Below are 16,618 nucleotides of genomic sequence, written 5' to 3'. Positions count from 1 at the left end.
GCCTACCACCATTCTCGTCACGTCCCGTTTCTTGATAAACGCCAAGAAATCACCTACGTAGCGCAATGTCTTAAAAGTACCATGCTAGTCAAAGCCTGCTGCAAGGCCCGGTCTGTCCGGGTCAAAAAGCTCAGCACAGGTGCGATGGACCCGCTGCGGGGCCCTCATCTTCTGGGCTACACAGCTCCCCTTCCATTCCACTATGGTGGACTTCAGGAAACAGGAAAGCAGTTCCCGGTAAGCCGACAGCGAGACCCCACACCTGCTGACAAACGGCTCTTATGTTCTCTTGAAACTTTTATCGAAAGTTTAAAAGTTGAACATTTGGGCACAGTCATATCGCTGCAACTTCGGCCTTATAAGAAATTGAAGTATCCCGGCGAGGAGTGAGCCCGGTGAAAATATTTTAGATGCAGAGCATCTGATTCACTCGCCTTGTCCCTCCCAAACGTTGGTCCCTCCGGCGTCGTCGTCGTCGTCGGCGTTGTCCACCCCTCCCCCATTCTCCTCGCCGCGCCAGCTGCGCTCTCCGCCGCTCACCCCCTCTCCTCTCCGATAGCGAACACTCTCTCGCGAGGGGCATTAGATTGGATTGGATTGGGTTGGCTTGGATTGGCTTGGCGTGGCTTGGATTGGCTTGGATTGGATTAAAGTGGATTGTGTTGGATTGTGTTGCGTCATAGCCGCGGCACGTTGCGTCATAGCCGCGGCAGACGCGCTGGGGCCGGCGCATGTGCAGTACTCTCTTTTCCGCGGTTTCCTCTCCTTCGGGCGCGCTGCGCATATAACCGGTGTGGCGTTCTCCGGCGAAGCAACATCCACGCTTGTCTCTAACACCTAGAGTCCACGCCGCTTTACAAGTACGCCAACGTCGTCATCGACTGGGACCGGCTTACGCAGTCCCCTCAACGTTATGCGCGCTATAAAACGCGGTCAATTCGCCGCTCCGCCTATGCATCGCATCTACACAGGGGTTCCCGCGAGGGGAGGTGGGAGTTTTTCCAAAGCAGGGGACTTGAGATTTATTTTATTGCTGAAAACTTGCAGTGTTTCATTTATTTTGCACTCTTTTTAGTGAGCATAATTCAGTCAGCATCCAACGCACGGTATGGAGTGCTGTTTTTGCGCCGTTTTGGCGTCGGGCTAAAATAGCGTCTTCCAGCAGTAGCTGAACTTAAAGGAGCCATGAAGAGAAAATACAACTGATATGTTGTCAGAAGACGACAACGATGTTGTGCGCGCGAGAGAGGCACTGGGTTCTGTGGCGCGAGCGCGCCTCACGTGTCGAACGCTGGCCAGTGCTGTCTTCAACGCCCGAACTACTGCCAATGTTCCTACCTCTTGAGTTGTAATAAATCGTCGGCAGCCATCCACGGCTGTGCGGACGCAACAACAACTTCGTTTAATTCGAAAGAACTAGGATTCAGTATTTCACTCAGCTCCATTACAGCCACAAAAGATGTTTTTTAACGAAAAAAAGCAAGAGGTATTTAAAAACTTTCAAATTTTGCGCCACAGTGACATGTATGAGAAAGAATGACGTCATACGGGCCAACAATAAAACACAATTTTCAGTGCGTTAACGGCACGTTAGCATTCAAGTGATGCGGTAAAATGGAACTACAGGCCCCATTACAGACGTCCAGTCATGTGTAGTCGCGACAGGTCGGTTAGGCGGCCGCCAATCGCACAAACAAGGTACCGTGACGTCATATAAAAGTTGCGGGAAATTGGCTAGGGGGTCGCGACTACTTCACACGTTTTCTTTAATATCTCCGTTATTTGTTCGAAGATTGCGATGATATTGGTATCATTGTTATCGAGACTAAGCAGTCTTTATAATAAACCCAACTTGTATTTTGTCTTAATGGCTCCTTTAATGGTCAAGTACACAAGCCGGTGGAAAAGTTCGCTGCCCCCTATGTCACCTGCTAGATTGTTCGTTATAAAAACATAAAAAAAGCCCATAAAACCGTATCCGTTCCAGCAGTACGTCGTGTGTACAACGAAGAGAAACGTGCCTCTTTACTCGAACCTATTTTTCTTCCATTGTCATCCCAGGGCAGAAAGGAGGAATAGGAGATCTCGTATTGCATGGTTGAAAGATAAATTTGGAAAAGTTTTAAACTCTTATGCAGAACATTAGCAGCCTGAATCGGTAGGTTCACCCTCGTTACCAAATTTTTGGGTCTCTTGAAAGCACTGCAGAAATATTATCGCCCACAGACCCAAGGGTTTGCTAAATAATGAGGTGGGTAATATTGATCGTGGTCAATCTTGGCGTGAGCGATTGCTAGGATTGTAGCAAGTATGGATGCCATGACCAGTGTGCCTTTGTTCTCAAGACCTTCAACTGAGGTGGAGGCGTCCTAGAAGTAAGCGCAAGAGGCTGCATGAGCAGGTCGAATGCATCGACACGGGAGAAAAGCTGTGGCCACAAAACCCGCCTAAGAGTTTGACGTGGCCCCATGGTTGACGCACGTGGATACGGCAGTCCACCTTGCTTAGTTGACCGCAACATTGTGGATTAAACACCTGAGCATAGTTTTTGGCTGTGCTTTAGAAAACAGGTCGATAATTATGTACTCCTGAATCGTTTTTGGTCTTCCTAGATGCCAAAAATAAGGTCTATGTGTCCGTAACTGAATTCAGTCGCACAGCTAAAGGTTACAAGAACAATTAAGAACACACATAAACAAAACAGTTCAAACTATCCAAGTTCGCGGTGCCCATAATGAATACCAACATTGTTCACCGCAAACAAACCATGAGGCATATTAGTGGCGAGACATATTTACATATTTGGCATAACAGTGCTCATTTAACTAGTATTACACGTGGAATTCGTTCTTGTGATAGCAGTTAAAAAATGCTGAAAGTATATACAACGGTAGAGGTATACTTAAATAGTGGAAGTCATGTCTTTCAGAGGTGTTCCAAGCCAAATGAAAAGAAATGTTTCCGAGAGATAGCGCGCACAGCGCGAAAGTGGGACATAGAAAAATTGAATCGAATTGAGGAACAATTTTGTTGAACCTTTAATGAAAGGGTGGGGAGGGCATCAGAGCAGCTTCAAAGCGTGGCGAAGGGGAGAGGGAAAATGGCGTCTCGAAGAATATGGACTTTCGATGACATGTGCTACGAAGCAAGCAGACGCATGCACGTTTAATTCTTGAACATGTACACCGCCTTGTTTGGCGCCGTTTAAAAACGTGTCTTCAATAATTGGTTTCACAAAAAACTTATCCCCACTGGGTTTCATTTTCGTTTATTTATTTTATTTATTTTGTCACACAATACTGTCAGTGCCCAAATGGGAGTATTACACGACTCAGCATATACACTTCATAGTTACAAAACATGCGCAACTTGCGTAGGTTAGGTGCCAAGATAATCGCATTACTACAGCACAGATTCGGAGTATTTGCAATCAAAATAATAAAGTAAACAAACAAGTATGCATAATAAAACACACAGATACCGAGATGCACACAAATATCACATTAGATAGATTTCAAGGTATTCGATAATTCGATATACCTATGGTTTCTCTCCGACTGAACAATGTACAAACTTGTAACTCGTCCTATGAGTGGTAGTCTGAAAACATCTATGCCCTGCATTCTTAGGGTTTGTCATCATTATTACGGCAAGATGCTGTCTCATTTCGCGTCGGTCAACAAAGAGACGCCCGAGTTAGTCAAGATTAATATTAACCGCGCACAAATACAGGGCCTATTAATCCAGCAGGTTTGAGCGCTATCATTTCTATAATGTTTCGAGCGCCACACTGACCAAAACTTAGCCCGAACGAAACGCTTGCAGCCCAGCTCCGAGTCGTGTTGGGGAAAGGGCTTAAAAACAAAATTGCTAACTAAAGTTCCCGCAGATATGCTCGGCGTAATCAGATTCTACCTTTGACTTTCTTTTTGTCCATCCACAGCGAATCCGACCAAGACATCTACTGCTACCTATTGCGGGTGCCCTCGTCCTCGCCGCGGTGCTTTACTGGCTCGTCGCGGAGGCCCAATCGGAGCTACCAACTGGCCCGAACTCGTGCACAACTCTTGGTTGCCGCGAATACGCCAAGCGACTTCACGCGACTGTGAACAGATCGGCCAACCCATGCCAAAGCTTCACGCGCTTCGTCTGTAGCGGGTGGAACCAGAACAACCCGTGGAGCGTCAGGGAAGACTATTTCCGGCTAGCGCTTGGTAGGCTGAACAGGACGCTGCACAAAGTCAAGTGGCAATCCCGTGGCCAGAATGAGGAACAGCGTGTATCAGCCGTCTACCAAAGCTGCGATGACGTGCTTCAGGGCAAGACTGACCAATTTCCGGCAGTCAAGACTGCTCTGGCGGAGGCTGGCATCGTTTGGCCACAGCTTTCCCGCAGCGCGGACGTGCTGTACACGACTATGTACTGCTCGTTCAAGCTAGGCTGGGATGTACTGCTAGATTTTGAAGTGGAGGCCTCTGCAGGTGGAAAACCCGTGCTGCTTATGCAATTCGGGAAGTGGATTCGTACTCTGCTTGTGCGTCACCACTGGCCCCGAACGAATGCCACAAAAGAAGCGTACTTCCAGTTCCTCCACAAGGCGTTTGAGGAAGGGAGCAGCGTTGCCTATACAGAAAGCGTGACTTACCAATACACCTCCAATAACGACGAATATGTTATGACCAGACTCCGAGATATCGTTTTTGATACCTCCCCGGTACAGTCGGTTGAGGATGTAACAACGAACGTAACACACATCAACCTCACAGAATCGCGTTGGCTTGAGACTCTCGAAAAACTGAATGTATCCGCACGCTCTCCCTTCCCTCTCACCAACCAGCTGGGGTACGTGCAGGAAGTTTTCAGATTGTGGGAGGCGTTCGGAGAAGACTCATTCCACGAGCTCGTCTCCTGGTGGACTGTTCAGATAGCGGCCCTGTATGCCAACCGAGATATGATACTCAATTTTTACTATCCCGACCTAGACCGTGTGGACGTATTCCACGCGGCCTTTTGCGTCGGCAGGGCTGCATACTTCTCTAGCCACGCCGTGTTTGCGAGATACAGCCGCGAAATTGTCAAGGGAGGTGTGGAAAACGCCGCCCGGAAACTGGTGCTGACGGTGCGACGCGCCTTTTTGCGCCGCCTCTTGAGATGGAACTCCACTGACGTAGACGTAACCTTAATCACTAACTGGACCTCCCTTTCTGTGGCCTTTCGAAGTTTTGACTATTTAAATGGTACTGAAATTGTCGACTCGGTTCCAATTCCAGACATGACCCGCTCCTTCGTTGACAACTGGAAACATTCAGTACTTATCAAAAGGACGCTGGATTCCGAATTATTTGTGCGTGCAATCGATAATCTGGAAGCACAAGTCTATGTTGACACCGAGCACGATTCCCAGCTACTGCCTTATGCGTTCTCTTACCCCTTGTTTGATTTAGACTTGCCTACTGCTGTAAACTATGGTGGACTCGGAGCAGATGTAGGCAACAGCCTCGCCCTTTTTCTCCTTCACGGATTGGCTTTCGCCAACTCATCCCTTCCGATTTCTTTGCTGGTATGCATGATTCGAACCCTTTTCAGAAATGACATTTGGCGGGGGTACACTTATCAAGTCGTGATGTTCGGCGCTTTGATAGACGCGTACACGGAGAGCGATTTTGGAGTATACTTGCCTCTGCCAGGATTTGAAGGCTACAACGGACTGCAAACTCTGTTCTTGTCGCAGTGCTACACTTGGTGCGCAGGTAGCCACCACGAAGCCGCTGAATTCAGATGTGACATCTATCTTCAGCATGCGCCCGAATTCGCCGAGGCGTTCAACTGCTCCAAAGGGGACCCCATGTATCCTGCGCACCAGTGCAGCCCTTTGTAAATAACATGAAGATTGCACTGTGTTAATAGTGGTGGCTATTACGCTTTGACTTGCGGTCGCCCAGAGGCGGTGGCCGAGGGCTACCTCATAAACTTTCTTGTGCGGCCAAATGTGCTGCCCGATTCCCCAATGACGAAGGTCATGTCCGGGTGTCCAATGGATGCACAAATAAAGGTGTCTATCACTGCCGCTGCGAAAAAATCCGTAGGCTTAGTTGATAGGAAATCGACGACGTCGTGCGTGGACAACCGATAGGGCATGAAATTGCAGATGGCGTGCAAAATGAGGAACCGATCAGATAAGGCTTAGATTGGCGCTAATATTTGATGGTAGTCCTGCAAGCGAAGAAACTGCAAAGCACTTGAGTCCGCTGATGTGTTTAGAAGGCAAATGTATGTTGGAACTTCGTTTGCATGCGGTTGTAAATTACTTTGGGCAGCTTGTTTACCTCTGCTTTTGTAACGTCACGTCCTGCTGGTACGCGGCATGCGCCGAGTCTCCCGATTTTAGGCCAATCCCGCGTTATGGGTATGCGACACAAATTAACGAACAGGAGCAACAAACAAAAACTTGCGATCCATCTCAATAAAGGTATTGAGACAGTACAGCGGTAGTGCTTCGGGGTGCTACGGTGAAGGCCCGGGTGCGCATTTCCAAACGTTTCGCTGCGCAGCGCCCCAAGTAACATGTGTGATGTGCTTCCGCGCGATTGTCAGTTGCGGAACAGCTCAAATGGTGCCAAAGGTAGCCTCGGTGGCCTCTAGGTACAATTATCTGGTATCTGGCACTGATTGGCCTAACTTCGCGACCCGGTAGGTAAAATCATTTTTGTAATTTTTTCTTTGAAAAACGTTTTCAGTAATAAAAAATTTCACCATCTTCCCGTAGGGGAAGCCTGAGTAGTATGCGAAGCAGCCATGGGGTCGACTCCAGTGTCCATTAGTTCAGCTGCGCGAGCCCTCGTTGCATCAGTAGCAGCTTCTTGACGGTGTTGATGTTTCCTTTCGGCTTCGCGAGCCCGATGTTCGGGATCGACCTGTCGCCGCTGCCGTTTCGTGGCAGCGGCTGGAGCCCCGCCTTGGAAGACCAGCTTGTCCTGATCTCCAGGGGCCAGGCAGCCGCGGAAGCATATGGGTCCCGGGAAGAGGGAACCGCCCCATCCGGCACGTAGTCGCCGCAATTTTGTGCGGCTAAATAAAGTTGTTCTCTCTCTCTCTCGATCCCTCTTCTCTGCGGCGCTGACACTGGCGTTGACGCTGACTCATCGCGGCGTTGCGGGAGGAGAATGAGGGGAGGGAAATGAGTCATTCATACCGCGGAGCTACAGTGGCGCCCCCAGCGGAGTATGCAGCGGCTACCGCAGGTGTTTCCATTTGTTGCGCAATGTTGGAGAGGTGAGGAGCTTCGGAGAGGAGAGCAGGAATGCCGGAGAGGAGATGACCGTCGGAAAAGAGAGGAGGAATGCCTCGCATACTACTGAGGGTGTACCTACGGGAAGATGACGACGGTGGTTGAACGCGAAGCTATCTCGTGATGGATTTTTTGGTTGGCCAATCCCTAGGGGCATCCTGCCACAATCATCATCAGCAGGAACTACTAAGGGTTCCCCTACGGGAAGATGACGACGGTGGTTGAACGCCAAGTTACCTCGTGATGGATTCTTTGGTTGGCCAATCCCTAGAGGCATCCTGCCACAATCTTAATCAGTGGTGCCTGGCCAGGCATGCGCAGTGGGGGTGCGGACGGCGGACAACAACGACAACGAGGGAGGGAGGGACACAGCCCCGAGCATGAGATGCTTCGCATCTAAAATTTACGCGTTATTTTCCTCCATAATGGTGAATCGGCATTCTTTAGGCCGCTTTGGTTTCGGGGCGTAGCCTGTGACCAGGTTTAATGAATGTTCTGAATCACTCGACTTGATACTGTCACGAGGGGGGGGGGGGGTTTGGGTTGCTGTGCAGCGAACAGGTTGTCGAACCTAACTTTTTTCGGATTCGGTTGACATTGTCACGTGAGGGTGAGGGCTGCAGTGCAGCGAATAGGGGTGCTATTCCAGACGGCCCGGGTTTCAGCGAAACTTGGAAAAGGTGGAGCTGTGGTGATAACAATAAGCTCATGATAATAGTTAGGGGCAGGGTTGAAGGCTTTAAAAATGCTATTCATGCTATTTGCTGAATATTGAGGGGACGTCATCGTTCCAAAGCTGCGCGCTCTAAGGATGCACCCCTAGGGCGTGTCGCATTTTTCCTTTCTTTCTCTCGCTTCACTGCTGCTCTGGTGGCTACTGGGGGTAAGCAAATCCAACTACTTTATTTTATTGTCCTCTTACTATATAATTTGTAGTTCACTACAAAGTTCATTATATTTTCATTCCAGTTATTCATGAGCGTTTTGTTTGAAATTTGTGATCCTAAGAAGTTTCTGCCGTCGGTGGCAGGCAGTGCAATCACGTGACTATGGCCGACTGGCGGCAAAGAAAGCGGGTGATAGAAGCGCGCCACAGCAATGGGCAAGCAGACTCGAACACGGCACAGCCTGCCTAGAATCGTGGTTGTTTAAGGGTGGTGTGCTCCTGTCCTACTCCAGTAGCACGTTCAGGCTTCACTCTGCACGCGCTATTCTGCTTTTCAAATTCACAGTGTTATGAATTTTGTGAACCGGGAACGTTAGTTCCTCAAAGATCCCAATTGCGGGCCAATCCCCAAGTGGCCATGTGTTACGAAGGAATGATTAGCAAAAAGGACAACAACTCTTCAGACTTGTTTGCTTTATTTTATTTTTCTCTTCACCGCTTTGTTCGAAGACACTCTCCACACTCATTTTTTTGCATTGAGTTCAATTCCCTCAACCCCCTCTTCTTTCGCGCAATCCGCACTCACGCTTACCCTTTTTCTGGCGTCACGCGGTTACTTTATTTCTTAGCTATCCCCTTTACTCGTTTTCATGCTCTGCTACCTGCCATACGGGGGTGACACACAAAAAAAAAAAACTGTTGAAATGGGTAAACACACGGCTGCTCGATAGAAACAAGGACCTTGTTTCCTTCGAGGGGGCGTGGTAGAGATCGCCGTTGACAACAGGCACTTGCCGTTGATTGTATTGTAGGGAGGATAATGAACAGATTAAACTGGCCATCAAGCTATCGGGGAATGCGCCGTACCAGCACAAACCATGTGGAAGAGGAAGGTAGGATTATGTCCTATTCAGGCGCGAGGAAATGCACCAAGGACGTCTCAGGGGAAGAAGATGAACCCCATAAGGTGCATGGGCGAGAAACGAGCTGGGGTATCCCAACTCTCGTACCTGCGTTCGTACCGGCTTCACTCCTGCGAATAAACCACCTCAACCGGCTATCGGTGCGTCGACTGTCTCCTTGACGGTAGATGTAATACGTATACGCTGTCCTGCCTGTAACCTTTTACAACAAATGCTGATCACGCAACCTCTCGAGAGATTGTGTCTGCCGCGCTGACGATAAACAAAACGCAAAGTCACGCAACGCTACGTTCGAAACTGTCTTGCAACCTCTCGAGAGAGTCTGTTTGCCGCTTTGATGATACACAAAGGGCACACTCATGCAGCGCTTCGATCGAAACTGTCTTCCGAGCAGAGAATAACTGAAGAACACGCTCCGGCTGCAGACGGATAGACGCGCGGTAGGAACCTGCTGAAGCCATGTCCGCCAAATCACCAAAAAGAAAGACGATGTCTTAAAAACACGTCTCCACTGATCGTATTTCGCGCACACCGGCTGACGGTCGACTGGTGGCGGGCGATGGTGCGGTCGCCACCAATGCTTCTGCAGAAGCTTCCCGTCGCGTAAAACTGCAGCGCACACTACACTTTCTCCTCGACGGTCATGAAGCGAAAGCCGCCTCTAAGTCGTCGCAAAGGGGGGTTTGTCGCCAGACGACTGCACAACCAATGCAGAGCACTTTTCAAGAGCCAAAACGAGTTCGAAATTCTTCCTTTGTTTAAAAAACCTGTCGGTGTTGGAAATATGCATGCTCCAGGGATCATAAAAATAAACCACGCCGCAGCAGCGGCCACCCCGGGCGTCCCGAGTTCAACTCGCCGTGCAAAAACATGCCCGAGTTTCCTCCGTGCGTCATCGGTGTTAGTCAAACACACCCAGCCCATTCGTGGGCGCGGCGTAGCAACCGAAGCCACACCCACCCGTAGCGTGGGCGTAGCGTCGTAGCCACGAATTCCTCATTTGATGCCCGCTAGCAGCGACAAGAACTTAGCACAAAACAAAAATGAAGGCCCCATGCCACCGTCAGCCAATGATGCCCAGTTGCGAGAGTGTTCGGTCCGAACTGGAGTTCACTATTGTACGAGCGGATAGAAGAGGCCAAGACAATATTTTCCCACGGGAGGCTTCTTCATACACCGTGAAAAAACAGACGATGACAAATGACACAACTTCAACGTCTAAAACACACTGGCCAATGTTCAAACGCGCTCGTGACACAGCACGATTTCTGATAAGTCCCCCGTGCACACTCCGCGCAAGCCGTTTAAGCCGTAAACAAGTGCACATTTGATGGTCCAACGCCGCCTGTATACGCCTCGAGATTCGCGATCGCTGTGCCGCCTGCTGCCGCTTCTCCGCGGCGTTTGCGGGATTAGCGCTGCGTGGCTGATAGGCGGCCATGCAGTGTTTTGGTTCTCTTTCGCTTCTCTTTGCCTTTTCCCGCACTAAACAACTTTTTATGGTGACGTCTGTAAGCTAACTGCACGTATAGGGCACTTAAAAAAAACAGCTGCGTCTTGGTAGAGCGCTCTAACGCCAACAAGAGCTACCCGCGGGGAGGCGGTTCTGCGCGCTTCGTGGCCGCTCTTGCGGGCGTCGGCGACGGTAGCAGCATATCACCGCTGTCACCTTCGAACACGTCAGAACAAGTGAATTCTATTTATTGTCGCCTCGTTTAGACCTCATATTGGCACTGTTTTGCAGCGCAGACAACAAATGCGGCTTTGCTTCTATGTACGTCGTAGAACAATATGATTCGGGGATGTGATAACCCAATAGCTGACAAAAACTTGTGCCTTTTATTGGAATATAAGCCACGCGAGAATGTTAATACACTCAAAGGATGTACAGTGTCAGATATGTGCCCGCTCATGCCTTATAGTAAGAACCAAGGTATATGTTAATGAAACCACGGGAAAATCAATGGTCTGCAAGTCAGGAATAGATAGAATAGTCGTACGGGAATGAAAAAAAAAACCGAGTGCAGCTTCTCAAATGCTAAAGACGTTTGTTTGAGCAAGGTAGTATCCACCAGACCAACTAGATGCGAAATGCAGTGATATATCGCTAGACATGGGGGGGGGGGGGGGGGGTGAGGAGGAGGACGCTCAACTATCGTTGTTTACAAATGCGGAGCGAAATCAACGAATGACCGTTTTAACGTTTTTAGTAATCACACACACAATTGCTGCGTGTTCACTTTTCGTTTGTTTTTCGCCTTCAACGAACGGCTGATCACTCGGCGGACGCATTTTTTGAAGAATACAGGGTTGGCAGTTCACAAGCGATACGAGGTGTCGTTGGAAGAGTTGATTGATTGATTGATTGCAGGATTTAACGCGCCGACGCAACGGAGACGATGAGTCATGCCGTAGTGGAGGGCTCCGGATTAATTTTGACCACATGGAGATCCTTAACTTGCGCCGAAATCTCGTACACACGGGCTCGTTGGAAGAGTGTCGTATCTGATAAAGGTTCTGATTTCGGTTCATGCTAGATTCTGCAGTCTCCCCGTGTCATATGACGATGTTTCGAAGAAGAGTTTGGTCGCGGGCGCGAATTACTCTATAAACCCGTCTTCACGCTTCTCGTGGAGGATAAATGTAACAGATGAATCTTTGCGAGCGCTCACCTCGGGACAAGACGACCCAGCATTAAATTTGTCGTCGTGTGCTGACTCCGGAGTGTAATTTTGCATTACCCATCGTACTTCTTTGGTACAATGTTTGTGAAATTTATGCCGCATTGGCTTTTTCATGGTACTGATCAATATCTGCTATGTGATATTGGCAGGCGTAACTTGCGTGCTGTCAGGCATGAGTGCTCCGCTGGATTTTGTAAGTGCACAAAGTCGATTTACATCATAGTGTGTATGGCCGCAACATGACCATCGGAGGAAACACTGCTTACGGAGACACTGCCACTAAATTTCAGGGCAGCGGAATTGCAATCAGCTGCATGCAAATGCTGGCTTCGGGACGCCGGCCTGTGACACACGCCCGGCGCTCATATAGATCTCACTAAGATCGCGTCATAAACGTTTATACTCTCGTGAACACACCACGCTTGCAAACAGAGTGCCTTCTCCACGTTATTTGGTATTTCTAACGCGGACAAACGGTAAATCGCTGTCTTGAACGAGCCCCAAAAGCAACGGCGACAGGGGGGACCGAGCCGGTGACTCCCGCGCCTGCTTTCGAAACGGGCCGCTAGGGGGATTTCAGTGGCGCCCCTACAGGCCGCGCTCGAGGCGTATACTCCTCGAGCGCGGCCTGTAGGGCTGCCACTGAGATCCTCCTAGCGGCCCGTTTCAAAAGCAGCCTCGGTAGTCTCCGGCCCGCTCCCCCTTGTCGCCGTTGCTTTTCAGGCTCGTTTAAGACTGCGATTTACCGTTTGTACCCGTTTTAAATAAAGTTTAATGTAACGCAGGCACTCTATTTGCAAGCGGGGTTTGTTTAGGAGAGTAGAACCATTTATGACGCGATCTTAGTGTCGTACATTCGGTCTGTATGAGTGCCAGGTGTCTGTCACAGGCCAGCGTCCCGAAGCCGGCATATGCAAGCAGCTGATTGCAATTCCGCTGCCCTGAAACTTAGTGGCAGTGTCTCCGTAAGGAGTGTTTCCTCCGATGGTCATGTTGCGGCCATACACTATGATTAGAGTGTACTAGAAGGAGTTGAGTGGGACGATTGGAGCGCTCCACCTGAAGCGGCGGCTGTAGATTGAATAGAGGGCGCAGCGGGCGAAGTGGATTCTTGCCGATTGCGCTCGCCAAGGCGCGCGGCATCGCGCGGGCCGCGCTTTTTCGCGTTTCGCCCAATTTTTATGCTAACAGGAACGCCAAAGCGACAGCGGGGTATAAAAAAGAACATGTTAGAATAAATTAAAAGAAACTGCTAGAGGCTTTGCGGCAGAAGCGTGCCCTGTTTTTTTTTTTTATCGAAGTACTTCCAACGCGGAAAATAGAACGACAGACGAACGGAGGTGATAGGGACAAGCGTTGAAGTACCAGTTTCGACTACTTCTTTTCCCTGTTCACCCTTAACTCTCTCAACGTAAAATGCAATAAATAGAAAAAAACATGGGCAGTGCTGCATGAACTTTTGCTACATCTGTTTAATGACACCGGGCATTTCATTGCAGCGCCAATAAAGCAAATCGAGGAATCTGGCCATATTTTCATTTTACACAAGCTTTCCAGCATGTTCTCTACGAAGTAATGATTTTTAAAATGTTGCGGTCTTATCCCAATTCGATAAAAGCATATATGTTGCTGAAGTGTGCATGCCAGTTATTCAGACGGGAATGCCGCATCATGATGCGGCATCATGCTGCAGTGTAGAGCACTGCTGGGCCCGGGCTGGCCCGAAAGCGGTTTATCGGCGGGCCCGGGCTTAATGCCACTGGCCTGGGCCGGGCTCTGGCTTGAATTTATGAGCCTGGCTATTAATATTTCCGATGTGAATTGTAGAAAAAAGCATTAGTAGGGATGTTATGACTTTATTTCAACGCTCCTCTTGACGTTAGTTCTATGCACTGTTCTAAAAACGTGTTTTGTAGGTCTGATAGTTCCTGTTCGTGTACTGCATCAACATTTTACATGTTGGGGCATAACGTACCAAAGATACGATTACAAGGGAATGCATATAGCACGGAAGGATTAATTCGGACAACCTGGAACTCAATCTATGTCTACTGTGCATGGTTTTTACATGCCGCACCCGATGAAATGCGGCAGCCGTGGCCGCGAATCGAACTCGCGGGCTAGGGAAACAAAACCGCTGAGCAACCACTACAGACAAAACATTTCAATGCACTTACTTGTGGAATAAAACGCGGCGTCAAAAATTTGAGCATACCAACGTGTGTCCGAGACAACCATAATGATGTATACGTTGCCAAGAATCTGGTCATCAAATGTGATGGTGTCAGATCTGATTTAATTAGGAATACTAGCTATCATTACCCCGATGTGAGACGAACTGGAGACAGTGGAAGAAAAAGTACATTGTGCGCGCTATTTAACTCCGGATTTTCGCCTTCAATCCATGACGTGTTTGTACAGACTAGATGCTCCGTCTGGTTGCCCACTGCGAAGACACTCAACCAACTGTCATAAAGATTATTCAGCGTCTAAGGCCCCATTCTTAGGTCCAAAACTAAATTACCGGCCGCGGGCCTGGGATTAAGACAACGGGCCGGGGCTGGGCTCACTTATGAATGCCCGGAATAAGTGTGACGGCCCCGGGTCGCGCTCCGACCGGGACCGGGCCTTAAAAACAGGCCCGTGCAGGGGTGCCATTTCTATTAGGCATATTGCGTTCTTCGATTTGACTGTGCGGTCGTGAACGATGCGCAGCTTTTTGCATACTCCTCGAGACTTCAGATTTTTGTGTATTTGACAACATGCTCTCCCCAGAACACCGCGAATAGACGCGCTATTTTACAGATATACTGCGAATATATGCCATTCACACAAGCCCTTTTATTTTATTAGAGCAATTAACGCTCTTATTCACGGGCTTTGAATAAATATAAAGCTCCTGCAGTCTACCGTAATTAATTATAGTTGGGGTTGCAGATAAAACGAATTATTGTGAGGACTGCTTCGGCGGAAATAAAGGTCGAAAGCACGAGATTGCTAGCAAATGTCGAAAGTGTCAAGATTCGATAAACACAAGCCCTTTATCCTCAAACAATGGCACCAGAACGAGACCAACAGTTTTGATGATCAATAGTGATATCCCGTGATACAGAAAAACCAACGTCGCGTCAGCAGAACAAGAGCCAGCTGGTCAAAATGTTTGCTCATGGCAATTTGATGCTATGCCACTTGGAAACCATTGCAATCTGTCATGACCCCTGCGAGGGGCGCATCCTCGCTCAATACTTCTACGTCGGGCGTCATCCAAGGCACACCACAGGCGATTCTCACTTCTTTACCATCGATGACGTGCGTGCAGTCACGCTGTATGTAGCCGTACTCGAAGTCCAGCTCACACACCACGCAGTTTTGTTTCTTAGGTTGATCCGCGAGCTTCATGTCTCGGAACGCAAAAGTGTTAGGACAGTTTTGTAGCCGCCGCGGCATCCCAGCGCACAAAAGTGGCGAGGGCTATAGGCATGCCGAGGACGGCGAAATTAAACACTAAAGGCTCATCACTCTACAACACTTGACAGAGAAAGATAAACAGCAGCAGCGGTTCAGCAAAGTTCTAAAACATGTGACTGAAAACGACTGCGGGACCTCCGTTCTAGAGATGCGTCGCTCAGGAGTGATCCGGTTCTTTTGAGCCGCTCTTTTTGAAGAACGAGTGAGCCGTGGCTCAGTAAAAGTGAGCGGCGGTTCTTTTGGAGAGAGGGAGACCCTTCTCGCCCCCTCAGTGATCAGTGTCGAACGGGGCGAGCCACAGCACTGCAAACCATGGAGAAAGAGCCAACGGAGCCAACGGAGCCGGGTCAACGCTCTCTCGCGCCAGCTATTGCCGGCGCGAGAAAGCAACTCCACTGCCGGGCCAGCTGGGGCTAATTTTCCAAATTTCTCCAGCGCGCCCCCTGTCGTGGGAGCAGACAATTCGAGCCAGGAGAACCGGATGCAGTTTTGACCCGTTCATCGGCTCTTCCGGTGAGCGGATCCGCTCAGTTACTGAGCGAAAGAACCGAAGACCCGGGTCAAATGAGCCGTCTCTCTGCGCCATCTATTATCGGCGCGGGAAAGCAACTGTACTGCCAGGCCAGCTGGGGCTAATTTTTCAAATTCCTCCAGCGCGCCCCCTGTCGTGGGAGCAGACAATTCGAGCCAGGAGAACCGGATGCAGTTTTGACCCGTTCATCGGCTCTTTCGGTGAGCGGATCCGCTCAGTTGGGAAGCACTTGATCCAGCGGCGCATTCAATGGGCGGAGCCACGAAGACCCGTGACGTCATAAATAAAAAATAAAATCCGCTTTTACTGGGCGGAGCCACAAAAGCCCGTGACGTCATAACAAAAATAAAAAAGTAAACAGACCGGGTGAACGCATGGTGAACGCCACAAAATTTTGCTTTTTGTTTTTTATTATTATTATTTTTACGAAAAGCAGCGTGAGCCGATGTTGGGGTTGGGAGTTCGGTGGCATGCTCGGCGTTTGTTTTACGAGAAGCGGCGGCGCGGAATCGTGGAGGAATCTCGAGATGATGGCTCGATGCACTGCGGGCACCACCAAGTTCCAAAATGTGTTTGTGGGTCTGCCTTGTTTCAGCTGATCAGTTGGGGATTTCCGTCGATGTCAACATACGTGCGTGAAGTGGGTGGTGCGTTAGGGCCCGGTGGGCAGCACTTGTGTTCGATGATGCGTTTGTGTGCGTGTCCGTTTTGTTATTTGATCAGTTGGTGCGTGCTTGTAGCGCACATGGGGGATGCGCCAGGGCATTGCAACCGCTTTGAACGTTTTAAAGCAAAGCTCTACCTCCCAAGGGTTCTTTCGCGACCGTTGGTGTCAAC

This window comes from Haemaphysalis longicornis, unplaced genomic scaffold, assembly GCF_048455015.1.
Source record: "Haemaphysalis longicornis isolate Haplotype H1 unplaced genomic scaffold, Haemaphysalis longicornis Haplotype H1 scaffold_12, whole genome shotgun sequence".
NCBI classification, from domain to species: domain Eukaryota; kingdom Metazoa; phylum Arthropoda; class Arachnida; order Ixodida; family Ixodidae; genus Haemaphysalis; species Haemaphysalis longicornis.
The sequence above is the reverse complement of the archived record's forward strand: the minus strand, read 5'-3'. Positions refer to the sequence as shown.